The sequence below is a fragment of the Aquarana catesbeiana genome, linkage group LG04, assembly GCF_042186555.1.
Source record: "Aquarana catesbeiana isolate 2022-GZ linkage group LG04, ASM4218655v1, whole genome shotgun sequence".
NCBI classification, from domain to species: Eukaryota; Metazoa; Chordata; class Amphibia; order Anura; family Ranidae; genus Aquarana; species Aquarana catesbeiana.
In genome coordinates this window covers 104,065,651-104,093,646 of record NC_133327.1, presented here as the reverse complement: position 1 = coordinate 104,093,646, position 27,996 = coordinate 104,065,651, and the positions used below count along the sequence as shown (strand labels likewise).

Genomic DNA, 27,996 nt, shown 5'->3' with positions numbered 1-27,996 from the left:
ATTTAAATCAAATTCTATATTGAGGCCTCTTGGCGAGAAGGTGTCCATGGTGAAAATCCACCTGGATTCCATTTGGCTCAGAGTCCTAACCTTGTGTCCCCCCCGCCAGTGCCTCACATAGGGTTCAATGCCCCAAAATTTAAGCTGGGAGGGATCTTTGTTGTGGTGAATTAGAAAGTGTTTTGATACGCTATGCTTATCGTATCCGTTGATAATATTTTTTACATGCTCCTTGATGCGGACTTTAAGCGGTCTCTTAGTGCGGCCTATGTATTGCAGACCGCAGCTACATTGTAAGGTTCACCATTGTGACCCCTGCAACCCCTCAAGCTTCGCCTGTGCCTTCGTATAGCTCCACACGCAGCCTCGATAGAACACACAGAAGTGGGAGCTGACATGGAAAGGTAAGAACCCAGCAAAGTGGGGTAAAGAAGTCAGTGTTGGAACATTCCATCAACTGTATAGATGGAGAGTGCCACGCACCCTACAGAACTGTGATGGGAGAATGTCGCGCACTACAAAGAAATCCCCCCTCCATACAGGTGGGAGAGTGACCTTTGATTTTTCAAATTGAGCATTGATAAAATAAGGATTGATAGGGTGGCACTCCAGCTACTGCTGTGCGACCAAAAAAATGTAAAAGTTTGATAATAAATTGTTTAGAAAATAAATAATTGTTTCCTGAACATGGTTTACACTGTTTGGCTTAGGGTTTTAAAACAAATACATTTATATTTAATCAGAAATCGCATTTCAATACTGTTCATTTATCAATTCAATTAAAGTATGAAGCACATGCCTAATTTCAATTCATATTAAAATATTCTGAAAATACTGCCTGGTGGTATAAATGACTTTATAAATGACTTTAAGCCATCTGGTTAAATAATTATAGAAGTCTGATTATACTTGAGGGTAATATCAAGCAAACACACAACGTCAGCCTGTATGGCTATAAAGGGTGTTTTCTTCCAGTTTAATAACATTTTTAGTTAGAGATTACAGATGCAAAACAGGATGTTATCAAGTTGTAAAATTTCTGAAGTAAAAGTGATCTTTTATTGATGTAACTAGTACCTTAGCCAAGTTCTGCACTGTTTTTATAGTATTTCTTGAGGTTTTATCGTCTATAATGTAAGTACCCTGGTGCTTTCCTCAACACTCTAGACGTTTTATTACTAAAGAATGATTCGCATGGATCTGCCACTATCCTAGAATGAAGAATAAATCTATTATTTCTTGTAGTTGTGATTAAAGTTATGCTGGCCATAGACATAAACTAACAGATTCCTCCATCTTCACAAAGGAAGTAGATGGAGGAATCCCTCCCACCGAGACATTGTATTCTGACAGTGGCACCCGCCACAGTCATAATATACTGATTTGCCAATTGACTGCAGCTGCTGATTGAGAAAAATAGAAAAATGGAATGCAAGGTTCAGAGCTGCGCTATGTCTAGCGTGCAGGCTCTGGGGCTGCATGATGATGTAGAGTTTGTGGCTGTACTTCCGGTAACATCACATTCGGCCTGTAGTTTGCTTTTTTAATAAAATAATGCTAGTACTGAGTCCCATATAGACTGGTACAATTTAATTAGAGGAATATACAAGTGGCAGTATCAAAGAAGTAAAAAGCAGAGGAGGCCAGTGGAGAGCCCAAGAAGGGAGACGCCTTTCCTGTTCATCTGATCTATGTGCAGGCCTGTTAAACTTCTTTAGTAGGGATGAGCCGAACACCCCCCTGTTCGGTTCGCACCAGAACATGCGAACAGAAAAAAAGTTCGTTCGAACACAAGAACACCATTAAAGTCTATGGGACACGAAAATGAATAATCAAAAGTGCTAATTTTAAAGGCTTATATGCAAGTTATTGTCATAAGAAGTGTTTGGGGACCTGGGTCCTGCCCCAGGGGACATGGATCAATGCAAAAAAAGTTTTAAAAAACGGACGTTTTTTCAGGAGCAGTGATATTAATAATGCTTAAAGTCAAACAATTAAATTGTAATATCCCTTTAAATTTCGTAGCTGGGGGTGTTTATAGTATGCCTGTAAAGGGGCGCATGTTTCCCGTGTTTAGAACAGTCTGACAGCAAAATGACATTTCAAAGGAAAAAAGTCATTTAAAACTACTCGCGGCTATTGCATTGCCAGTCCGACAATACACATAAAAGTTCATTGATAAAAACGGCATGGGAATTCCCCACAGGGGAACCCCGGCCAAAATTTAAAAAAAAATGACGTGGGGGTCCCCCTAAATTCCATACCAGACCCTTCAGGTCTGGTATGGATTTTAAGGGGAACCCCGTGCCAAAATTTAAAAAAAAAACGGCGTGGGGTCCCCCCAAAAATCCATACCAGCCCCTTATCCGAGCACGCAACCTGGCAGGCCGCAGGAAAAGAGGGGGGACGAGAGAGCGGCCTCCCCTCCTGAACTGTACCAGGCCACATGCCCTCAACATTGGGAGGGTGCTTTGGGGTAGCCCCCCAAAACACCTTGTCCCCATGTTGATGAGGACAAGGGCCTCATCCCCACAACCCTGGCCAGTGGTTGTGGTGGTCTGCGGGCGGGGGGCTTATTGGAATCTGGAAGCCCCTTTTAACAAGGGGACCCCCAGATCCTGGCCCCCCCCTGTGTGAAATGGTAAGGGGGTACAAAAGTACCCCTCCCATTTCACTAAAAAACTGTCAAAAATTTTAAAAATGACAAGAGACAGTTTTTGACAATTCCTTTATTTAAATGCTTCTTCTTTCTTCTTTCTTCTATCTTCCTTCATCTTCTTCTTCGGTTCAGGAGGGGGGGCTGCTCTCTCATCCCCCCTCTTTTCCTGCGGCCTGCCAGGTTGCGTGCTCGGATAAGGGTCTGGTATGGAATTTAGGGGGACCCCCACGTCATTTTTTTTTTTAATTTTGGCCGGGGTTCCCCTTAATATCCATACCAGACCTGAAGGGCCTGGTATGGAATTTAGGGGGACCCCCACATCATTTTTTTTTTTTAATTTTGGTTCAGGGTTCCCCTGTGGGGAATTCCCATGCCGTTTTTATCAATGAACTTCTATGTGTATTGTCGGACCGGCAATGCAATAGCCGCGAGTAGTTTTAAATGACTTTTTTCCTTTGAAATGTTATTTTGCTGTCAGACACGGGAAACATGCACCCCTTTACAGGCATACTATAGACACCCCCCAGCTACGAAATTTAAAGGGATATTACACTTTTATTGTTTTACTTTAAGCATTATTAAAATCACTGCTCCTGAAAAAACGGCCGTTTTTAAAACTTTTTTTTGCATTGATCCATGTCCCCTGGGGCAGGACCAAGGTCCCCAAACACTTTTTATGACAATAACTTGCATATAAGCCTTTAAAATTAGCACTTTTGATTTCTCCCATAGACTTTTAAAGGGTGTTCCGCAGCATTCGAATTTGCCGCGAACACCCCAAATTGTTCGCTGTTCGGCGAACTTGCGAACAGCCAATGTTCGAGTCGAACATGAGTTCTTTAGCTATATAGCATAGATTCAAGTAGCTCTGTTGGGTGTTGGCAAACTTGAGGGGGAGGTATGACACACCTGATGGTGAAAAATTGTGCATATGTACAAGTTATATAGATACAAGTACAGAGCACCTTAAGTTTAATATGGAAAGACTGTGATATATATCAATATTTATTTTTGTTTATTTTAGTAATTGAGCACTTTACATTACATTATGGACGCAAAGATGTTTCAAATGTACCTTATTTTGTGATGATTTGTGGAGAGATAGAGCTGAGTTTAATTCTTATTGTTGGTTAAGGAGCATCTGCTGTCTAGGAAGCAAAAAAAACAAGAACGCATTTTAAGCACAGTGGGTATATGTAGCATGGGTAATTTTTGATTATTTTTGCTTTGTATAGAATGCAGAGTTCAGTAGATGTCTTTATTTTGTTGCTGTAAGACACCCGGCCTCCTGAACAATGTAAGCTCCTCCTATTTCACTTGACATGAAATCATCCAGTAGGACCATCAGCATCTGGCCATCAGGAAGCAGATGAGGATCATTTAGAGGGTGCCGTCTACAATGCAACTCTCCCCTCCCACCCATAACCACACTGCACTGTGGGCTCTTGCATCTTCATTGTTCCTGTTCTGAGTGCAGGAAGGGATCTGTGTTTAGAAGTAATGCCGTGTACACATGGTCAGACTTTTCAGCTATAAGACTTTCAACTGACTTTCTAACGATCGGACTTGCCTACACACGATCACACCAAAGTCCAGCGGATTCGTACGTGATGACGTACACCAAACTAAAACAAGGAAGTTGATAGCCAGTAGCCAATAGCTGCCCTAGCGTCAATTTTTGTCCGTTGGACTAGCATACAGACGAACAGATTTCTGGGTCCGGCGGAGTTACAACGTAAAGATTTGAAGCATGTTCCAAATCTAAAGTCCGTCAGATTTGCGACTGGAAAAGTCCACTGAAGGTCTGGTGAAGCCCACACATGATCGGATTGTTCGCTGGATTTGGTCCGTCGGCATCAGTCAGACCAGTCCAGTCGAAAAGTCCGACCGTGTGTACGCCCCATAAGAGTGGTGAGTGGCGAGCAGAGGACCAGAGCCAGGAGTGGCAGAACAGAGTTCTGCCACGTTCCGGCTAAAAAAAAACCCTGATTTCAGTACTGTGATGCTTTAAATCTTCTGACTGATTGCTGCAGGGGCTGGGTCAGTGTGTGACTTCTTTCTCTGCAAGGATATCATAACCTGTAATTCTGGGGTATATATGTCTGCAGAGGACTGACCTCAGGAAGAGAGTCCAATGGGAATAGTGCAGTGAGGACCAACTGCTGCAATGAAATTTCCCTTCTTTATTAAATATCCACCCCTTCCATGGCTGGCTGATCGAAAAAAAAAAGAAAATCAGTAGTCTATGGCCAGTTTACATCATATCATAGGCTGAAACGCACAGCATTTTTGTGGATTCAGTGTTGTCAGTTCTGCCTAGTTTTATTTTGCCTTTTTTTATTTGTTTAGCAAAAAATGAAAAAACCCAGTGGTGATTAAATACTACCAAAAGAAATCTCTATTTGTGTGGAAAAAATTATAAAAATGTCATATGGGTACAGTGTTGCATGACCGAGCAATTGTCAAAGTGTGACAGCGCTGAAAGCTGAAAATTGGCCTGGGCAGGAAGGGGTTATAAGTGAACAGTAGGCAAAAGGTTAAGAAGGTTCTACTGTGCTATTACTTTCCAAAAAATCCATTCACTCATGTTAAAGAGTAACTCCATCTTTGTTGAGAAAAAAACATTCTAACAAACCTTGCTGCAAATTCCTACCTTTTGTTATTCTGAAGAAATCACTGTATTTGTCTGTGTCCACGTGGAAAGCAAATCTAATGGTAGTGGTTGCATAATAATCAACCAGTTGCTGCACTCGCAAGGCCTAATGAGGAAAGTGGCAGGGTCTGCACCCCTTAACGTAGATGTAAACCCGATTCATTAAATTTAAGCTGGGCACATATCTGCAGTGTTTTGTTATCTCTTTTCAAAGCACTATGTCCTGTAGTTGTCTCCTGCCCCGTTATTCTGTTATCAGCATGATAACTCCTGACAAATTCTCCATCACATATGATAAAAGCAGATTGAGTTTTGTGTTGGGGAGGATGCTATAACTAAATTAGCACTGAGCTTAACATTTCCACAAACAGAAAAAAGAAATAACCGCGCTAAATATTTGAAATAATCTTGAAAACTTCTGTTAAAAATTATATATGTGCGTATAAAGCATTGCGATGATCAAAAAAGTATACATAAGTCCATACATATATCTATAAATCAAAAAGTAATGTCCATGTATAGTGGATGGGAATCCTTATATGAAATGATTAACCAAAATCAGTCCAAGAGAGAAACCCTTGAGTAGACACAACCAAACTCGGTGGTAAAGATGAAAGAGACACCACACTCAGTGATCTGCCACCACACAAATATTGCGCTTACCGCAAGGCAAGCAAAAACAGCCTATATTCCGTCCTGATATGGGAAATCCAGCTGGTGTACTTTGACTGCATACAGCGTGGCTAGGAGGATATAGCAAGGACCCCAAACTCTCATCTCACAGGCATGTATATAAAAAGAAACTGGCCATAGTGTAATACTGGCAAGATGGTTTAATGAAAGAAGGTAGAAAACTTACATAAGTAAATTAAAATACAGCAAGAGAGAAACCCTTGAGTAGACAACCAAACTCAGTGGTGAAGATGAGAGAGACACGACTCAGTGATCTGCCACCACACAAATATTGCGCTTACCGCAAGGCAAGCAAAAAGCAGCCTGTATTTCGTCCTGGTATGGGAAATCCAGCTGGTGTACTTAGACTGTATACAGCATGGCTAGGAGGATATAGCAAGGACCCCAAACTCTCGTCTCACAGGCATGTAGATAAAAAGAAACTGGCCATAGTGTAATACTGGCAAGATGGTTTAATAAAAGAAGGTAGAAAACTTACATAAGTAGATTAAAATACAGTAAACAGCTGGCCGGCATAGCGAGCACCCGTCTACACTAGAATGGCGATGACGTCAGAGCGTCAACCCCCCGACTTACGTTTCACCACAAATGGCGTCGTCTGAGGTTCCCCAGACGACGCCATTAGGTAAGTACCCCCACCTTCTGCATCCTTTAAACTTATTAAAACTTCTCCCATGTCCACCACTCCCCTTTTTGCTATCCTTCCGTCCAGTACTTCTGGTATTTTCCTCTGAGCCTGACTTTATCACAGGAATCTTTGATCCATGTCTGCAGAGCCCTTGGCCACAATCATGCAACAAACAGGTGGAAGGGATGAAATGTATGTGTGGACGTAACACAAAGAAAATCGGAATAGCATAGCAGTATATCATGACATGTCTCTTCTGATTTAAATTGTTCCTTAACTTCCTTATACTAGGCTAATACATTTGGGACAGGATTCCAATTTTATGAAAAGGACAGTTATTCACTTATTAATCGCTTCTCGGCCTTTTGGCTAAGATCACGTGTAGTATCTGTTCTTATCAGTTTCCAGAGGAGGCGCTGTGTCACTCTCGTTGGGGAGGGCCAGCAATTCCAATGGTGTTATAGTGCCTGGAAGGGTGGTTATCAGCAGGGACTATGCCGAGTTGCCCAATAGATACTGGGGACCGGCTAGTGGTTGAGTCTAAGCCGTCTGGAAGGGTGCTCCTGATGAGAATGGGTGCTGCATCTGGGTCTGGCCATCGGGTCGGGTCCCTGGTCTTCTGGTCTATATTGTGGTAGCTCTAGCTACGGCCAGTTTTTCAGAACAGAACACTGGCTCCTCCCTGGCTGGGGGGAGTGGAGCGGTTAGTAATTCCGAATGTAATTAGGAAGGAGTAATGGGAGCGACCGTGGAGCCTGATGGTGAAGGGCTTTCACCAAGCTCCCTGAACTTCATGCCTTTCTGCCTTGAGTGAGGGCTGCTGTGGTCTGGGTTGTTGGTCAGGGTTGGTCTTGAAAGCCTATGGAGTATGTGCCCCTGGAGTGGCAGCCCAGGGGTGCCAAGAAATCACTGTGAGTGGCAGTCACTTTGATTTGAGGCACCATGGTCACTGCACCATAGAACACTTTATTTTATTTAATTGATGCCTATGTTTGTCACTTTTTGTCTTTTTATGTTTGCACATGGTTTGTTGCACTGTGTGATGAGTAGGGATGCGGCTCCTCGGGCCAGCCCTGAAAGTCTTGGGAAGGGGTAGACATGGCCTTTTGGCTTAGTTCACCCTCTCTCATGGGGTCTCCCTTTGGGGAGCCTCACCTAGTACTTGGGCGGGTTCTGTTTCAGCAGGCCCTCCAGAGAACGGGGTCCGTCTGGTTTCGGCCAGATGGATCATTTGTAAAGTACCCTTGTCCCCGTCTGGAGCCTAACACCCCGGGGGTTCAGGGCATTGGCATGCCTGTGTAACCGTTGCACTTTTTTGTGTTCACTCTTTATGTGTGTGCACATTTTTTTGGCACCGGGTGAAGTTTTTTGGGTGTGTTATGCACGCCATAGGCTTTAAAAAAAAAAGGACACTGAAAACTGATCCTGGATGGTCAGAGTATCACAGACTTATATGCACTTGAGCACTTTATGGATCACTTTTGTATCAACATTTATATTTTATGAAATGTGTGTATATTGACATTATATGATGTTGTAAGCTGAATGACGACTTTAGTCGCTTATATATTATTATTATATTCTTGTATTTGATTTATAGGCACATCACTTTAATTAGCAATTTAGTTTTTTAGGTCTTTGCTACAGTTTCAGCAGATCATTAAAGGGATAACGCAGCACATGATTTATTTATTTATCTAGGAGATAACCAGAAACTGCAGATGGACTACAGGAAATAACCAGAGACTGCGGATCCGACTTACTACAGGAGATAACCAGAAACTGCAGACGGGCTACAGGAAATAACCAGAGTCTGCAGACAGACTACAGGAGATAACCAGAGACTGCAGACAGACTACAGAAAATAACCAGAAACTGTAGATGTGATTTACTTTAAGAAATAACCAGTGACTGTGGATGCAACTTACTACAGGAAATAACCAGAGACTGTGGATGCGACTTACTACAGGAGATTACCAGAGACTGCAGATGGACTACAGGAGATAACCAGAGACTGTGGATGTGACTTACTACAGGAGATAACCAGAGACTGCAGATGGACTACAGCAGATAACCAGAGTCTGTGGATGCGACTTACTACAGGAAATAATAGGTAACGCATGTACATGAGTTGGAGCTCCACACCCCAATTTGTATAATCCCTCAAAGGTTTTTTGAGCAGCTAAGTAGGTATGGGTAAGGGGCATGATTTACATGGGAGTTGTAAAAAGCAATTCATATCCTTACATTTAAAAAACACATCTTGTCAGTATGGGAAAACAGCATATAAACTCAATATGCCATAAACTTATGCAGAGTTTCACATGATACCCCTACGCGTTTTGACCTGTATGGGTAAAAGTCTTCTTCAGGGGAATTTACTCTATGTGGAAAAGAAAACAGTTTAAATTGAGCTGTCTATAAATAAATCAATTATTCTATATACTCATTTCATGTTGTAGAATTGGATATGCATATTCACCACTTCTTGAAGAGAAAACTTCATGCCACAGTTGGATAAATTGATGTTCTTCTAAAAACACCTCCAGTCACTGTGACTTTGGGGGGCCCCCACAGTGTTCCTCCACCATCAATAGAGACAACAACCCCCACCTCCACACCGCTTACAAGAAATCACCCCTTTAGGGGACCAAGAGGAGCATAGGGGGTTTGACTGGGGGGGGGGGGGGGAGGCGAGCGGCACTCTTAATTTTTCTGCATTCCAAAATCTAAAAAATAATTTTTTGAGTTATAGTGAATGCAAGAAGTATCATGTATAGCATATTTAAGGCCTATTGATTCATGTATTAGAAAAATAATAATATTAAATCTGTATTAGCTTGAATAATGATTATTATTTAGCCAGTAATTGCACATGCACAGTATCGAACCTTTGTTGGATAGAGTTGTGATTAAATTGGCCGGTAATTGTACACATCCCCATAAGGTTTGACCAAGGTATATGTGTATATACAGTATATGAATAAATTAGAAATTAAAAATAAATAATAAAAAAATATATTTTGATAAGTGATGATGTGATAATTGTCAATCTGTTGTAGGCATAGTCCAATAGTGAACTTGAAAACCAAATAGTGCGTATCCGAATATGCATAGTTGGCTATAGGTGATGTGAGAATGATTGGGTATCAAATAGTGTATATGAATGAGGTACTTAGTTTACAATAAAGATATATATGGGTTGGTTGTTGGTAATATGGGGTTGTTTAAATGTTGGGACAGTGTCTATGAATTGGTTGATTAATTGATTGCAGTGAAAATATGCCAAGGGATTTGTTGTGAATGTGTGAAAAAAATATATATATGTGATTGGTGTGATGAAATGGGTGATGAAGTGATGTGGTGATGGGTGGTGTAAAAAATTGAATAAAGTGGTAAAAAATGTGTGTGTATGATGTGTTGCATGTGTGTAAGGTGAATGTGCCGAGGTGTGAAAAAATAAAGTGCATAAAACAACTAAAATAATAAAAAGGTGAGTGATGAATAAAAGTGAAAGAGTGCATACAAGCGTGCAAAAAACTGATAAAACAATGAGAATGTGGTGATGGAATGAAAGAGCATTGATTTTACCTTAAATCATTTTGAAAGTTAAAAGATTCCAAAAAATAGAGAGTGTGTTGTAAATTGTTGCAGCTGTAGAAACCTTACACCGGCTTCCAATGATTCTAAAATTCAAGAATAAATATATATATATAGAAATTTCAATTAGTTCCAATGTGGGTTTGTGATTTAAATGTGAAAATCAGCAACCCACATTAACATAGATGATCTGTCTGTGCTGCTTACCTTCAATGTCAGTTTGTCAGTGTGTTTGTATCTGGAATCACCATCCCGGATCTCAGAGGGCTCAACTGGGATAAACTCCTGTAGCTCTTGAGAATAACAGCTATAGCGTTGAAGATGATATTAGATGGCCTGCAATCCAGCACTGTGGGGGATCGACAAATAAAGTGCCCTCATATCCAGTGTAGCCTACACATAGGTAGATGTCCATTTGACAGATGTAACATGGGACTGTGCTCAGATCTCTAATGTAGCCAGGAAATCTGATAACCAGACACTGCAGACAGACTACAGGTGATAACCAGAGACCGTGGATGTGACTTACTACAGGAAATAACCAGAGACTTACTACAGGATATAACCAGAGACTGTGGATGACACTTACTACAGGAGATAACGAGAGAATGCACACAGACTACGGGAGATAACCAGAGAGGGTGGATGTGACTTACTACAGGAGGTAACCAGAGAGGGTGGATGTGACTTACTACAGGAAATAACTAGAGACTGTGGATGTGACTTACTACAGGAAATAACCAGAGAGTGTGGATGCGACTTACTACAGGAAATAACTAGAGACTGTGGATGTGACTTACTACAGGAGTCAATTAGTCATTTTTAAAGTTTAAAATTTCAGCAATGCACCCCCTGTATTCAGCAATACAGGGAGTAAACCACACTGTAAAGGAGGGTTTAGCATAACAGTGAGCTACAGGCAGTGTAAATGGTCAGAAGGACCTACCAGGCCAGCCGGGCTCACCTCCCGCTCTCAGCGGTCTGGGGGTGGGGATCTCATCAGTCCAAGGGAGGCGTTCTCAGCTCTCCCACTTTGTTTCTCTGCTCCTCTGAGCCTCTGAGCACATACAGGCTGCTTTGGGCAGGGCAGAGCAGGGTCAGAGCGTTAGTGGAGCTCCCAGCCCCACCCTGCCACTCCCTGCTGACAGAGCCTCCCACAGCCCAAGCCGAGCCTGACAGCTGGTGTAACAGCAGGCCAGGCACAGGCAGAACACAACAGCGTGTGTGAGTCAGTGCCGAGTGCGGCAATGGCAGCAATAGCAGCGCCACTAGTTAAAGTACACATTACTTTAGTACTTGTTCTGCAATCTACCCTTATCTACGTGTCTGTTTTTTTTTTTCGTATCTGTGCAGTAATCCAGTGATCCAAATTTTGCCTCTGTGTAGGCTCTTCCTATAATAAAGGGCCATTATTGCTGCTCTCTCTTCCTATGCAGGGTGACTGGTCTTGTATTGACCAACTTTTTAATTTTATACAGGTAGCCTGTAGTGGGTGGAGCCTGCTTGGTCCCTCCCATAGCTCTTCTCTCTGCAAAGGCTGTACAGCAAAATGTTGATGTCACTGCAACTTTTAATATCCAGGTTTGCAAAGCATTTAGTGCAAACTAAGTGGATTTATACCCTTTGTGGTTATTGATGAATACATTTTAAAATGTCTTTATGCCTGGATTTCAGCTTTACATGGATATAACCTGCATATTAGCACATTGTGGTAGACCTACCTTGCACGCAATCCCCTACGGTGCTGTGATGTCAACACTTCCATTGGTCACAGGCACCTCCATCTTCCCCTGGTTTTACTTCCGGTTTCAGACTCTATGGCTGCTTGATTTGCTGGTCTGAGGTGACGTCACTCCCACACATGAGCAGGGAAGTCACACGAAAATGTACGCTGAATTGAAATTGCAAGACTCAGTGTACACAAACACTGAAAGGCAAGGAGAAGCATTTGTAAAAGAAGAGACCAAGAGACCAAATAATTTATTGTGTCATAAAAATCCTAGTGGTTTTCAGTTCTTACGTTTAATTCCACTTTGAAACATTGAGGTATAGTAATCTTTATATCTTATATTATTATATATACCTTTCAGATGCATGTTTAAAATTATGGTGATTGATTCAGCAGCAGTGAATATTTGGTGGATGTCACATTCATTATAAATGTTGTGTTACAATCTAAAGAACTAAAGTGGATCATCATCTGAATTTTAAATATGCTATCTTTCTCTCCCTCTTGCCCAGCCTGTTATGAAATGGCAGCTCTTTTTTTTTTTTTTGGAGGGGGGGTACCCAGTCCCACTTCCTTATTCTTCACCTAGGTGAGCACGGTTTCACCTTGAATGCACCCTTTCCCAGCCTCCTGGGGTAATGTCACACATCCCAGGATGCTGCAGGACTAGTCTCACTGCTGGCCATGTCTCATGCATGCACAGCCTACTGTGAGCCATCAGAAAGAGACAGCTGGCTCCTGAAACCAAGATGGCAGTGCAGGGGATCTCCAACCTTGAGAAGTCATGGCTGCACGGCCATCAGTGCTGGACTGCATGGACTAGTAAGTATGTGATTCTTAAAAGTCAACAGCTACAGTGCTTTTAATTTTAATGTTTTAAAACCCCATTAAAGTTCGTTTTTAAGTGTCCAGACAATGGCTGTGATGCTCCTCGACAAACATGTAAATCATCTCAAACAAAGAACATATTCCTGTTTCTTCACAGCCTTAGTGTGTGATTATTCAAATTTAATTTTCTCTTAACCACTTCCCGCCCGCCCTATAGCGGATTGACGTCCGGGAAGTGGTTCTGTTATCCTGACTGGACGTCATATGACGTCCAGCAGGATAACATGCCGCAGCGCGCCCCCGGGGGCGCGCATCGCGGCGATCGGTGGAGCGGTGTGTCAGTCTGACACACCGCTACACTGATCTTGGTAAAAAGCCTCCGCCGGAGGCTCTTTACCACGTGATCAACCGTGTCCAATCACGGCTGATCACGCTGTCAATAGGAAGAGCCGTTGATCGGCTCTTCCTCACTCGCGTCTGACAGACGCGATTAGAGGAGAGCCGATCGGCGGCTCTCCTGGCAGGGGGGGTCTGCGCTGATTGTTTATCAGCGCAGCCCCCCCTCAGATCACCACACTGGACCACCAGGGATCGCCACTAGGACCACCAGGGAAGGGGCAACATGTGGATGGCCAGGTATGTACCCCATGGCCATCCACATGTGCCCAGTGTGCCAAATCTGTGCCAATCAGTGCCCACAAATGGGCACTGATTGGCACCATTATGTTGCAGTGATGCCCAGCAATGCCACCCTTAGGGGCATCACTGCAAACAAGCAGTGCCATCAGTGCCACCCATCAGTGTCCATTCATGCCACCTGTCAGTGCCCATCCGTGCCCATCAGTGCCCATCTATCAGTGCCCATCCATGCCCATCTGTGCCAACTATCAGTGCCACCCATAAGTAACCATCAATGCCACCTATGAGTGCCCATCAATGCCACCTATGAGTGCCCATCAGTGCCGCCTATAAGTGCCCATCTGTGCCACCTATGAGTGCCCATCAGTGCCGCATACCAGTGCCACCTATCAGTGCCCATCAGTGCTGCCTATCAGTGCCCATCAGTGCCGCCTATCAGTGCCCATCATCAGTGCCCGTCAGTGCCACCTCATCAGTGCCACCTCATTGGTGCCACCTCATCGGTGCCCATCAGTGCCGCCGTATCAGTGCCCGTCAGTGCAGCCATATCAGTGCCCGTCATTGAAGAAGAAAATGTACTTATTTACAAAAAAGTTTTAACAGAAACAAAGAAAAACTTGTTTTTTTTCAAAATTTTCGGTCTTTTTTTATTTGTTGCGCAAAAAATAAAAACCGCAGAGGTGATCAAATACCACCAAAAGAAAGCTCTATTTGTGGGAACAAAATGATAAAAAATTTGTTTGGGTACAGTGTAACATGACCGCGCAATTGTCATTCAAATTGCGACAGCGCTGAAAGCTGAAAATTGGTCTGGGCGGGAAGGTGTCTAAGTGCCTGGTATTGAAGTGGTTAAATAAACTTATAAATATAAGGACTGACAAAAAAGAATTGCATTATATGTTTGAAATGTGAAAGTCGTGACAGTTGACCTGAATGGACTTATAAATTCCATAGCAACAAATGTTAAGATTAAATATAGACTGATCGATGTATTCTTTCCGAGGCCAATGAAAGGAAATATGTAACAGTTCAAATTATCATACTAATTTAGGTTTACTAGGCACAAAATTGTGGAAAAAAAGCACTCTTTGAAAAGTGGTTAATGGTGGTGCAATATCTACTGGTGCACAGTGTATAACTTTGGTGAAAATCACCAAAAACAAAACTTTTAAGATTTTTTCAAGATTTTTCCTTCAAAAACTGTGAAACTGTGTGTAAGTTTACCTAGAAGAATTTGTTGTCTTGATGTCAAAGGGTGGTCACACCAAATATTGATTTGTTTTGGATTTCTCTTCTGTTCATTTACAGTCATTTCCATTCTGTTAGTTGATAAAAAATAAACTTTAATGCTTCTATTTCTGAAGAAATTCTTAATATTCAGCATTTTCAGACGTGCCTAAAACCTTTAAACAGTAGTGTGCATGTCTCTCTCTCTCTCTCTATATATATATATAGATATATATACAGTATATATTGTGGCAGTTCTGTGCCCTCCCATGGTGTGAATAGAGGGCTGGTTGAGGGGCTTCAAGGGGTTTGTGCAATTCAGAGGAAACTGACTTTTCAGTTTCCTCATTGTTTAGGAAGATCCGTTTTGGGACCTGGAGCCCAGAGATTTCTAAGAGATCTATGTGGGATGAAATCTCCAGGCCTGGGTCCAGAGTTTATGAACAGCCAGCACACTAATTGTACAGATGTGTGTCAGGATTTAAGTAATGACCTGACTAGGGTTCTGGGCTCTACCCCAGCAGACAGAGAAGGTTTTTGCCCAGGAATCAGGGGGGCTCCACCTAGGAGAGAGGTGGGAACAAGATCAGTGAGGTGCTGCTAAGTGTATGGTCCAATCGTTGGTAAGTGAACAGTCTGTAGCAGACAGACAAGGCCAGAGTGACAGTGCTGCAAGTTGTTTTGGTTGGAAGACAATGCTGGACACCCCTGCATGGGAAACTGAAAACTCATATTATAATGTTTTTCTGAACTCTCTTTTAATAAACTTGGGCAAGAAAAGCCCTTAAAAAGGAGTGAAAGTGAGTCCTTAAAGCTCTGCCTTTGATGCTAGTTCTCACAATATATATATATATATATATATATATATATATATATATATATATATATATATAAAATACATTTGTGGATAATGTTAAAGGCACACTGATTTGCACTGATATACAGCAAATGCAATGGTTTATTACCCCATGATGATTGTTTTCCTTTACTTATTAACCCAAACACTTGTCTTATAGACCTGTCGCCATGGCCCAACCCCTAGAGGCCTAATGGGGACCTCCAGAGTCAGGGAGAACTGACATCCATCTGTACAATGTGGGTTACTAGACATAGTGGGTGTGGTGTAGATAGAGAACGTTGGGCGCAAGACACTTTAAGAATGCAAAAATAAATTTATTCTCTCTTAACAGAACTGGTAAGAGGGGATTAGGGCCTGAACACCCTTTGGCAGACTTTGAGACAAAAATAGGAATAGAAGAACAGCTATACAGTTCAAGGGCCTTTAAGCTGAATTGCAGCAAACTGTATCTGTAGACCGCTGTCTCCTATAGAAACTGATCTGGTAACTTCAACTTCAATACAGATCACAACTCACAGTATTCCGTTGTAGATCCTCTCACTGAGCTACCAGTCTCTCACAAGACTGTTCAGATCCCAGCCGCCACTGGATCCCTTGATCCCCTTCACAACTATCCTGCGGTGGCTTCCAAGCATCAGCCACACTGTTCTGCTGGGTCCCTAGCTTGACAATGCTGAAGCTTTCCCAACTTCATTACCGTCCCTGGCTAGTGAAAAAGGCTGCTCTGGTACTTCTTCAGTCTATACAGAAACTGGCCTCTTATGACAGGAGAGATTGTCCCTTGCTGGCGACTGTGTCCCCTTTACCTCTGACTCTGGTTCTTGCTTGCCTCTGGTGACAGGAGTGGTCATCTCTGACGGCAACTGCTTTCCTTCACCTGTGGCAACTACTTGGTTCTCCAGGTGGCAGAACCCCTTGCAACTTGGTTGGACTCCAAGCCTGAAGCCCCAACCCACGCTTCTTGCTTCCAACCTGTATAGGCCTCAGACTGCCTAGCAGCCAAGTACTCACAGATAGGTCTCAGGATTCAGGCCTAGAAGCCAGGAGCTTCTCAACACATGTCCACCCAGACAGCGGTCCAGGTGGCACAGAACCCCAATCACCTTACCAATCCCAAATAATGAGGCTCTCCCAGCAGCACAAGGGCAAAGAAACCCCTCACAATTGGCTGAGACAACCCATCCACTCCTAGTCTGGGTTTACTAAGCCCTTGTCATTCTAATGCCACAGGCTAACAATGACACCTGGTGACAGAAGAGAGAGGTGCATCAAACCCAGATTTAGGAAAAAGGTCAGTGTATCTCCCTAACAATCAGCCAGGCTGGTTACCACCGAACAAACTAAATTTGTTAGTAACTTCCCTTCTTGATTGGGACAACTCCAGGGACAGGGTGCATGGCTGTATACAAACAGCACTTTAGCCATGCCACTATGCTAGGGACCATACATTTTGAGGAAACTGTTCAAGTCAACCAGGTCCCCTTGCATTTTGAAGATATCCCAGGCTGGCCTTGGCTTAGCTGGGGACTAGGGATGATTTCTCTCTGCAATGAAGGAACAGAACATACTGATTTAGGAAGGCACAGTGGTGCAGTGGGTAGCACTCTTGCCTAGCAGTAAAAAGGCTTGTTGGTTCAAATCCCAACCACAACACTACCTGCCTGGAGTTTGCATGTTCTCCCTGTACCTGCGTGGGTTTCCTCCCACACTTCAAAGACATGCTGATAGGTTAATTGGCTTCTGTCCAAAAAAAATTGGCCCTAGTATATGAATGGAGAGTTGGGGACCTTGGATTGTGGGCTCCTTGAGGGTAGGGACTGATGTGAGTGCGTGATGTATATGTGGACCACTGTGTAAATTGACGGCGCTATATGGGAACCATAAATAAATAATGAGACACAATGTACAGGGATAGGGACAATCGTAGACACTCACTCAGGTTGGACTGGTGTCTTTATTCAACCTTACTAACTATGTAACTATGAATTTCTTCAACATGTCACTTTTCAGAGGGAGGCACACTGGCAACTCCAACACAGACTAGCATGACTCAATTTTGGGGCACTCCCGGCAACTGCTGGTATTTCAGAACACAGTCCAGAAAGACAGCCGAAGCAAGGATGTCCCCGTTGTAACTTTTCTCTTCAGGGGTGGAGCAATCTTTAGCAAATCAACACGACTCCACAAACCATATTTGTTATCCACAACAGTTCAGGTAACTTTTCACAGTTCAACAGGATTACCAGTAATAACTGGGATCAGGCATCTGTACCGATTTCCCACTTGTATCAACAGTAGTAATATAGTATTGGAGGTCCTTTTGGTTAGGCTTGCGGATGAAGACGCAGTCCGGGTAAATATGATGGCCATAGTCCCTGGTCCGTGGAAACATTGGTGTACTTCTCAACATATCTTGGTAACAACTTTTTGAAATTGACATGAAGAGGAATTTTAAGAAAGCTCAGAATGGCAGCATCCACCCACTGTACTCTCTTTTCCTGAATCTCCTCTTCCAACGGAGTAGGTATATATGGATACAAATAACCATATTTTTCAGCCACTTTCTTAGCAACAATGCGCTGTAACTTGGACAACCTAGGCAGTGTTTTGGAGTCTCTGCACCCAGGTAGATCCCAAGTATTTGGAACACAATAGACTCGATGCCTAGCAACAGTGTCAGGTCTGCAAAGTAACTTAGCCAGTGGGGCCGGTTTAGATAAAACAATATTAGGCGCCCAATTTGCCCAACGCTATTCTTCAAATGATCTGGTAAGGTAGAATAGTGGGTTTGCACTAGTAGACGATTCAATCTTAAGGTTAGTAGCCTGCACATAGAGGACTTCATCCTCCTCTATATCACACGGTTGCTCCTTGTCGCTATCAGTCCACTTTCCAGTCCATGACAAAGTGTTTGAAAACAGTTCAGAAATCTAATCAGATGGGATATCTGAATCAGATATAGTGGAGCACTCTTCAGCCGGAAGTAGGTTGCGCTTCAAACTAACAGCAGCAGTCAAAGCAACCTCATCTCCCTTGTTAGAAATAGGTTTTACAGCCCCCACTGGCACACTACTTTCACCCAATTCAGGCTTACCGGGCTCCGGTGTCTTTGTCCCAGGAGGTTCCCTCAACAGAGAATGCAGGTGGGCTTGACAGCACTTGTTCCTGTAGCAGCCGCAGGGATGAGAGGAGCAGCTTCTTGTATAAGCTGGGTGATGACAGGGGGACTCTCAAAGGTTTCACCCGCTGGGATGGCAGCATTCCTATCCCACTCTGCCTGTAGTGTCCATGGAGGTTGGGCTGGCGAGACTACCTCGAGTAGGGATTCCCCGCAGCATCTGCAGATGACCCAGGGCTGCAGATTCGTGGCCAGGCTGGAACATTTTCCACAGATCAGCCCAAGAGCTTTATAGCCTCCCGCAGTGTATAACGCGATGCTACCTTTCTGTGTATTTCTTACCCAGGTGTCTGTCAGGGTGTCCTTCAATCCACTCAGACCGGGGCCAATACCCGGAACACACACCTTTCAATCCACCATTGAAGCTCCAAACTGTGTCATCTTCTCAGTACAACAGCCATAATACAACTCTAAAGGGAGCAATGGCGACACATGTGGCAGCACTTCCTTCTCCTCCTCTGCAGAGCAGTTCCTCCTCGCCCCAATGGATTGGTTCACATGTTCTCTGAGAACTTTAGCGCCCGCCTCCTTCCTTTCACGGCACGCCAAAACTTTAATGTCGCCTGCCTTAACCCCCGCAGCGCTGGTGCAAAGTGACAAACGACCAGGCTGGCACTCTCCCTTGAGTAATGAGATACGTTGCTCCCTCCTCACGTATTTCACATGGATAATAACACAGTCTATGAGGAACAAAGATGCCACTTGCCACCTTCCCACAGAGCCAGACAAAATCCCGGTGTAGTTGCAATCTTGCAGAGATAATGCCTTTGCCCCACATTGGGCACCAAATGTAGCCATGGCCCCGACCCCTAGAGGCCTAATGGTGACCTCCAGAGTCAGGGAGGGCTGACATCCATCTTCACAGTGTGGGTTACTAGGAATAGTGGGAGTGGTGTACATAGAGTAAGTTGGGCACCAGACACTTTGAGAATGCAAAAAGAGATTTATTGTCTCTTAACAGAACTGGGGAGAGAGGGTTAGGGCCTGAACACCCTTAGGCAGATGCAAAATACTTGGCAGACTCCAAGACAAAAATAGGAATAGAAGAACAGCTATACAGTTCAAGAGCCTTTAGGCAGAATTGCAGCAAACTTTATCTGTAGACCGCTGTCTCCTATAGCAGCTGATCTGGTAACTTCAACTTCAATACAGATCACAACTCACAGTATCCTGATGTAGATCCTCTCACTGAGCTCCCAGTCTCTCACTAGACCCTTGAGCTCTTTCACAACTATCCTGCGGTGACTTCCAAATGTCATTCATACTGTCCCGCTGGGTCCCTGACTTGGCTCTTCAGCTGACCTGCTGAATGCTCTGCAAGCATCACCCGCACTGTTCTGCTGGGTCCTTAGCTTGACTCTGCTGAAGCTTTCCCAACTTCTTCACCATCTCTGGCTAGTGAAAAAGGCTGCTCTTGTACTTCTTCAGTCTCCACAGAACCTGGCCTCTGATAACAGAAAAGATTGTCCCTTGCTGGCGACTGTGTCCCCTTTACCTCTGACTCTGGTTCTCGCTTGCCTCTGGTGACAGGAGTGGTCGTCTTTGACCGCAACTGCTTTCTTTCACCTGTGGCAACAACATGGTTCGGCTACAAGCCTGAAGGCCCAACCCACACTGCTTGCTTCCAACCTGTATAGACCTCAGACTGCCTAGCAACCAGGTACTCACAGATAGGTCTCAGGATTCAGGCCTAGCAGCCGGGAGCTTCTCAACACATGTCCACCCAGACAGCCATCCAGGTGTCACCGAAACTTGCTCACTTGACCCCTCCCAAATAAATAGGCTCTCCCAGCAGGCCAAGGGCAAAGAAACCCCTCACAATTGGCTGATACAACCCATCCACTCCTCGTCCGGATTTACTAAGCCCTTGTCAATCTAATGCCACAGGTAACAATGTCACCTAGTGACGGAAGAGAGAGGTTCATCAAACCCAGATTGAGGAAAATGTCAGTGGATCTCCCTAACAATCAGCCAGGCTGGTTACCACCGAGCAAACTAAATTTGTTATTAACCCTGCCTAACACCAAGGTGCTACAGACCCTAAAGATTCCAGCTCACTGGCTCAGAGATGACAAAATCATAAAAATCCTTGTAAACACAGCTTCTGCTGTCCTTGACTGTGTACGGAATTGCCTATCACAGACCAGTCCCCCTGCTGCGACTTCTCCCCATGTAACTTGCTATAAAGGAGGTACAACATTGCAGTCTGATCACAGGTGGAGAGGTGAATGAGAAAATACTTTGTTCAACCTACAGCAGACTGATTACATCATCTTAGCCTTGGAAAAGTAACTGGACTGGAGATCCAGGCCTTCAACAATGTATTTAATTATAAAGTTAGAATGTTATAAAAAAAAATGTAGGCTTCTTTGACACTGAAGGACCGATCTGATCTACCTGTCAGTTTTTCAGGCGGACCCAATCGGACCATCCATTGCTCTTTGTGTGGATTAGACAACAGCTGGATGTAAACAGACAATCGGTCCGTTTCCATCCCACAGCCCATAGAGAACAACAGCTGTATCTGTGTCCACTGTGCATCAGTGGAGAGGACACGGACCTGTCATCCACCTGCTCAGCAGGAGTCAGCAAAGAGATCCCATGCTGAACAGGCGGATTGATGAGCGGACTCTGCCAGTGTGAATGGGGCCTTTTACTGCTCTGTATTGTGACACGGCAGGAAATTATTTATGTAGCCTTTTAATGTTACTGAGAAGTCCATCCACTTTAACATGATAGAAAGTATGGTTCTGGGAGAAGAAGAAGGTTATTTTTCCAATAATCAAGTCCTGCTAAAAACAGCATTACCGGCACCATCATAGACACTGGAAATGTTATAGGTTCAGATTGCCTTTAATAGCTCTTTCACATTAAGATATCTAGCATTTTATATTCAGTGGTCCTTTATGAAAAAAAGCAGGCTATTTTCTACAGTATGGAATGATGTGTACTGGAGAAATTATAGCACAATGAAATGGCAAAAGGATTAACAGAAAGACTAAAGTCTGAGAGGACAGGCTGGTACAGCAGATTATCCAAGTGTTCTCACTGTAAAGGCATTTCACCTCTGAGACTATGGCTGCCTAGGGCGAAAGTCATGCTGCTTACTTTTGAATCCAATAAAGTAATTTCTACTTGTGATCAGTAGATTGTGCTGTAATTATGTGACTTTTCACACTGGGCCTTAGCATTATGACTCTATTCTAGGATAATAATGAATGTGCAAATTAAACTTATCCAAATAATATTGTTTGAAGATTAACCAGAAAAACAAGAAAGCACTTACATTTCATCAGTCTGACACTTTCAAATTAACTTAGGATGTAGCAAGATAATGTTATTACAATAAGCTTTTCAATGTATGTCATTTGGGGGTTTCCAGGAAATCAAAATAAGTTTGATAAAAATCTCTAAAATGTTATACCAATTGTAGGTTTACGTTCAACTCCTGCCCTCCAAATCAATCACTCTTTATGAAGAAAGAGACAGGGTCAGATCATCTGAAGGGTCTTTGAAGATGTCTATGATCACAATGAGAAGATCAACCCCTTCTCCATTACATGGTAGGTTTTGCTGCTGATGTCACTTGCCTATTAATGAATTATCCGTATAAATATATTTGAAATCCACCACAAACAAGTACATTTTTCAGCTCAGTTGAAAGCTAAACAAAATATTTTACCTCTATGTTGTGGGGAGATACAGCTTCCCATTCTTGTAGTTCTCTTAAACCCATTGTATCAGGATTTTAAACAGTAAAACAAAAGAAACCTAAAAAAATAATATCTTTCATACACAGCGAAATTTAGTTTTTGCCTGGGTAGTAGTTACCCCAGTCTGATTTCATAGTTTTTCAATTGGTTTCTCCCTAAGCTTAAAGAGGAACTGCAGTATGCTCACATAATTTGTAATAAAAACATCTTTGCCATTCTGAAGCTTCCCTCCAACCACTTTGCATATTATTTTATATATACTGTCATGCTGCAGAAATCTCCCTCCACTGAGTCTGGCTGCAACCTACTTAACTGTGGGCAGCTGAAGCTGCTGCCTGTTCACTTCCTGGATTTACACAGACACACAGAGACACACCTCCAACTCTGCAGCCCTGCAGCTCTCATTGGCCCTCTTATGACTAACTCATATGAGAGTAAGAGAGAGAGGTGTGCATGATGTCATAAGCCTAGGCTAATGACCAGACAACAGGAAGTGGGTTGTATAAGATATTTACTGGCAGAAAAAAATGTTTTACTATCCAAAGTTAAAACAACAAGGGCAGAAGATTTAATAGATGGAAATTTGAAAAAATGACTGAAGGTTCACTTTAAGTTTGTTGCTGCCTCTGCCAGTAGATGTCACTGGTGCCACTGGCAATGGTATGCAATTTCACAAACAAGACTGAGTTATGAATATTTATATTTCCTTCAGACAACCAGTAGGAGGTTCAGGTTACTGGTGCATGCTGGGAAGAACTGCATATACTGTAACATAAATATTTGGGAAAAGCGACAGGTGCACTCTCTTCCTACAGGCTAAAGCCTAGGGTGGTGCTGCTGGATGGAGATCTGCCATTAGGCCCAATAGCCTGCATGGGGGTAACATGTGCTGAATGAGGTCCTGGAACTGTCCTACCTGCTGATGGAGGAAGCTTTGCCAAGTGGAAGACCAAAGGGAGGACTCGCCCCAATAGATCCTCCCCAGTACCAATATACTTTCCCAGCAACAATACACACCACAGTGACAGTAGTTACATAGTTAAATAGTAGGTAAGGTTGAATAAAGACAATAGTCCATTCAGTTCAACCTGTGTAGGTGCACACGTGTCACTATCTATAATTATTTCCCATATCCCTGTATGTTGTGTTCTTTAAGATGCACATCTAAGAGTCTCTTAAAAATATCCATACTCCCCACAGCCACCACCAATTGTGGAAGAGAGTTCCACATGCTTATTGCCCTGACAGTGAAAACCCCCCTTGGGCAGTTTAAGGTTAAACCGCTTCACATCCAATCTCATAGTGTGTCCCCATGTCCTCTTACATTCCTTCAGACTGAACTGTTTTTTCCTATGCTGGGATTGCCATTGAGGTATTTGTAAATCGATATCAAAACGCCTCTCAAGTGTTGTTTCTCCACCGAGAATAGATTTAGTGTTTGCAGTTGTTCCTCGTAATTGAGGTCCTCCAGTCCCCTTAGTAGTTTTGTTGCCCTTCTTTGGACACTATCCAGTTCAAGCACATCCCATCTGAGGACTGGTGACCAGACCTGGACAGAATACTTCAGATGTGGTTTACCAGCATTTTATAAAGTGGCAGGATTATAGTTTTATCCCTGGAGTATATCCATTTTTTAGTTGATTTTTATTCAAGATTGTCATTGATACAAATGTAAATTCAACAATTGCTATAAAACGAAGCATAACAGTTATGCCCCGTACACACGGTCGGACTTTGTTTGGACATTCCGACAACAAAATCCTAGGATTTTTTCCAACGGATGTTGGCTCAAACTTGTCTTGCATACACACGGTCACACAAAGTTGTCGGAAAATCCGATCGTTTTAAACGCGGTGACGTAAAACATGTATGTCGGGACTATAAACGGGGCAGTGGCCAATAGCTTTCATCTCTTTATTTATTCTGAGCATGCGTGGCACTTTGTCTGTCGGATTTGTGTACACACGATCGGAATTTCCGACAACGGATTTTGTTGTCGGAAAATTTTATCTCCTGCTCTCCAACTTTGTGTGTCGGAAAATCCGATGGAAAATGTCCGATGGAGCCCACACACGGTCGGAATTTCCGACAACACGCTCCGATCGGACATTTTCCATCGGAAAATCCGACCGTGTGTACGGGGCATAAGTGTTATATATATAGATAACAGCATAACAATCTTTAGTGAACTTGCAAACAGATAGTGAGTGCTAATCATTGGGTAGACAGGGCCTCCCAACACTCTCAGACACCCCATTGGGAACTGATTGTGTATTAAGAGGAGGGAAGCACCTCACACCCTTAATATCCAGTATATTCACTATGTGTAAAGCAGAGTATTACCATAACTTGTTTAATTAGAGGGAAGTAGGTAAAGGAAGGTCTCTAGAAGGACTTCCCTACTCAGGAATATTACACAAAATGCTAAAGTTAAAAATGGAATTCAATGCTTAAGATATAATTGTCGGGTGGAATTCTATAAGATTTTGTATGTATCATACCAATCAATCCATGGTTGCCAGTTATTAAGAAATTCGATCTGTTTCCCAGCTACTGACACCAGCATATTCTCATAAGTGAAATGTGTGGAGAGGGTGTGTATAACTTTGTTTACTACTGGGGGGTCTGGAGATCCCCATAGTCTAAGTATTACCAGCTTAGCAGCCAGAAATAGGTGATTGGTAAACTGTCTAAAGAATGGTGGTAAATCTTCTATGCCTATGTTAAGGAGGGCTAGTGATGGGAACATTTTTATCGGTAGACCTGTTACTTGGTAGAAAATTGTAAATAGTTTAGGCCAACATTTCACTAGTTTACTACATGACCATAGGATATGGAAAATGGTGCCAGGTTGAGAGCAGTCTCTCCAGCATAATGGATATATAGAGGAGCTGAATTTGGCGATTCTGTATGGGATTAAATACCATCTTTGTGTAACTTTATGGGATAACTCCCGGAGGTTAGTACATTTTGTAGCAGACTATGTGTATTGTAGAGCTGTGCTCCATTGTTTATCTGAGAAGAGGCATTTACATCCCTCTCCCAGGCCATTATAGGATTTGTTTTTTCAAATATAGATTTGTTATGGAGAAAATTATAAAATATAGAGATCCCCCCTCTAAGCTCTTTGTTAGAAGTTAGGTAAGTGTGGATTTGTCAAAACAGATCATAGCTTAGGATCAGAATATTTTTAAGAAAGACTTCATATTGGACCCCTGAAATAGGTCATACAGCCACTTAATATCTTTTTTGATCCAAATGAGGTCAGAGATCAATAGTGCCAAGGTGGATATGGGTATGGAAAGAGGAGCTTTCGGTGTGGACCAGGATTGGTGTGTTTTCAAATATTTGCAGGCCTGCAGAGTTGCTAAAACTAGGAGAAGAAATTCCTTGTGTGTATTTTTAAGATAAGGGTAGGCCAAAGCATACTCATATAGTCTTCCACCTGGGATTAGGGATTGTTCTATTTCGCCCCAAAATGAGACAGGTGCCTCGGGGGTCCACCTTCTAAATTGTGCCACTATTGCTGCTAGATGGTAGTCAGCGAGTACTGCTATTCCCATTCCTCCAGTCCTTCTCGTTTTGCTAAGTTTAGCGAAGATGCTTCTAGCTTTTTTACCTTTCGAAAGGAATCTAGATAGTAAAGACTGCAGGGTTTGAAAAAAAAATGTTTGTGTATAGGTATAGGAACAGAGCAGTATACATAAAGCAGTTATGGTAAGAGTTGCATTTTAAAAGCTGCCAACCATCCTGACCATGATATTGTAGCCCTGTTTGCAGTTTGTTTTCAAGTGTGATGTAATTAGCCTTAAAGAGTTGTTCAGAATACTTGGTATCATTAACTTTATAATAGGACACTGAATCATTTTGCTTGAGCAGATTGGAGACGTGCTCCAGGGAAGTCACCAGGTTTGTGAGCATTAAAATCATGTCATCCGTGAAAAGGCTTATGACATGTTTACATCCTTTTATTTGAAATCCCTGAATGTCATGGTTTTTGTCCAATACTGGCAGCCAGAGGTTCCATTAAAAGATTGAAAATCAGGGGCAATAGTGGACACCCTTGTCACGTGCCGTTTGTAATCTCAAATGATTTGATACCATTCCAGATGTGTATACTCTAGTCGATGGGGAGGTGTATAAAGCTAAAATAATGGAGAGCATATGCCCTTTGAAACAGAATCTCTCCAGAACTCTTGTTAGGTACTGCCAGTGTACTCTGTCAAATGTCTTTTCTGCGTCTAAAGCCAAAAGCAGAGAAGGCATTTTTTTCTTCCTCACTAGATAAACAATGTCAATAAGTCGTCTAGTGGCATCTGACGTTTGCCTTCCTTTGGTAAAGCCAGCTTGGTCTGGATCAATCAATGTAGGTAGAATATTCATCAATTTAGTGCTAACAGTTTGGTATAGACTTTTAGGTCATTATTCAATAAGGAAATAGGCCCAAATTTTGGGGGAGATCTGGTGACTTCCCTGGTTTGGGCAGTGTCACTTTCAAAGCTTCTAACATTTCAGCTGGAAAAGAAGCCGAGGCAGCCGCAGTGTCAAATAACCTATGGAGATATGGTCCTAATATCAGTTTGAAGTTTTTATAGTACTCCCCTGTTAGGCCATCCAGTCCTGGGGATTTGTTATTGGGTAGCGCGTTTATAACTTTTAATATTTCATGTAGAGAAAAGGGAGCATTAAGTTCATGGAGTTGTTCAGGAGAAATACGGGGTAAATTAATCTCCTCTAGAAAATGTTCTCTCTCTATAGGACATGGCTGAGGGGGGCATGTCTGGCCGGCAGAGGAAATGGCTGCATAGCTGAGAGCACCTGCTGCCTCACGCTATTCTAAGCTACACAACGCACTACCGGAGAGGTTCCCAGGACTCTAAACCGCTCACAGACCTGACGATTACCCACAGAGAAGATGTCCAAGAGGAGGAAGCAGCATAAACAGCCCCAATGCCTCACTGACTTCTATCCCGTGGCTGGACAGCGAGTCAGTCAAGATGGCGCTGGACCCAGCTCCAGAGACACGCTCTGCACCCCTTATGGCTGGCACACAGTGGTGAGTCATGCCACTAATCCCCAAATGGAGATGGGAGAGATCTCACCCCCCTCTACCCCCACTATGCGCAGCCCAGCTAACACAAGGCAGCATAGGGAGGGAGATGAGCTCTCCCCTGGGCTGCAGCTGCAGCATGTCTTGTCACAAGCCTCCACACAGGGGAAACATACTGAGCCTCTGATAGATGCATTCCCGTCCTCAGATCAAAACATTTCAGAAAGCACTATAAAGAACATGCTCCTGTCCTCTCAGGAGATCATTATTTAATAATTTCTCTGACATGTTTGCCCCTCTAAATGATACTGTGCAAACGCACACCACCCAAATTCAGCATCTAGAATCCAAAATGGCAGATCTCTATACTGCACATAACGATCTTGTCGATGCATATACTGATCGGGAATCTGAGATGCAACGCCTCCAAAATAAAATTGTGGATTTGGAAGACTGCTCGAGGCAGAACAATATGAAATTTAGAGGAATACCTGAATCTATTCCACCTAATGAACTAACCAACTTTGTCCAATGCCTCAT

The 27,996-nt window shown here is 43.1% G+C and overlaps 1 pseudogene; it reads left to right on the top strand.

Annotated features, from left to right (window-relative positions):
• Positions 1–6,982: 6,982 nt before the first annotated feature.
• Positions 6,983–7,085, top strand: LOC141141933 (U2 spliceosomal RNA; annotated as a pseudogene).
• The last annotated feature ends 20,911 nt before the right edge of the window (positions 7,086–27,996 follow it).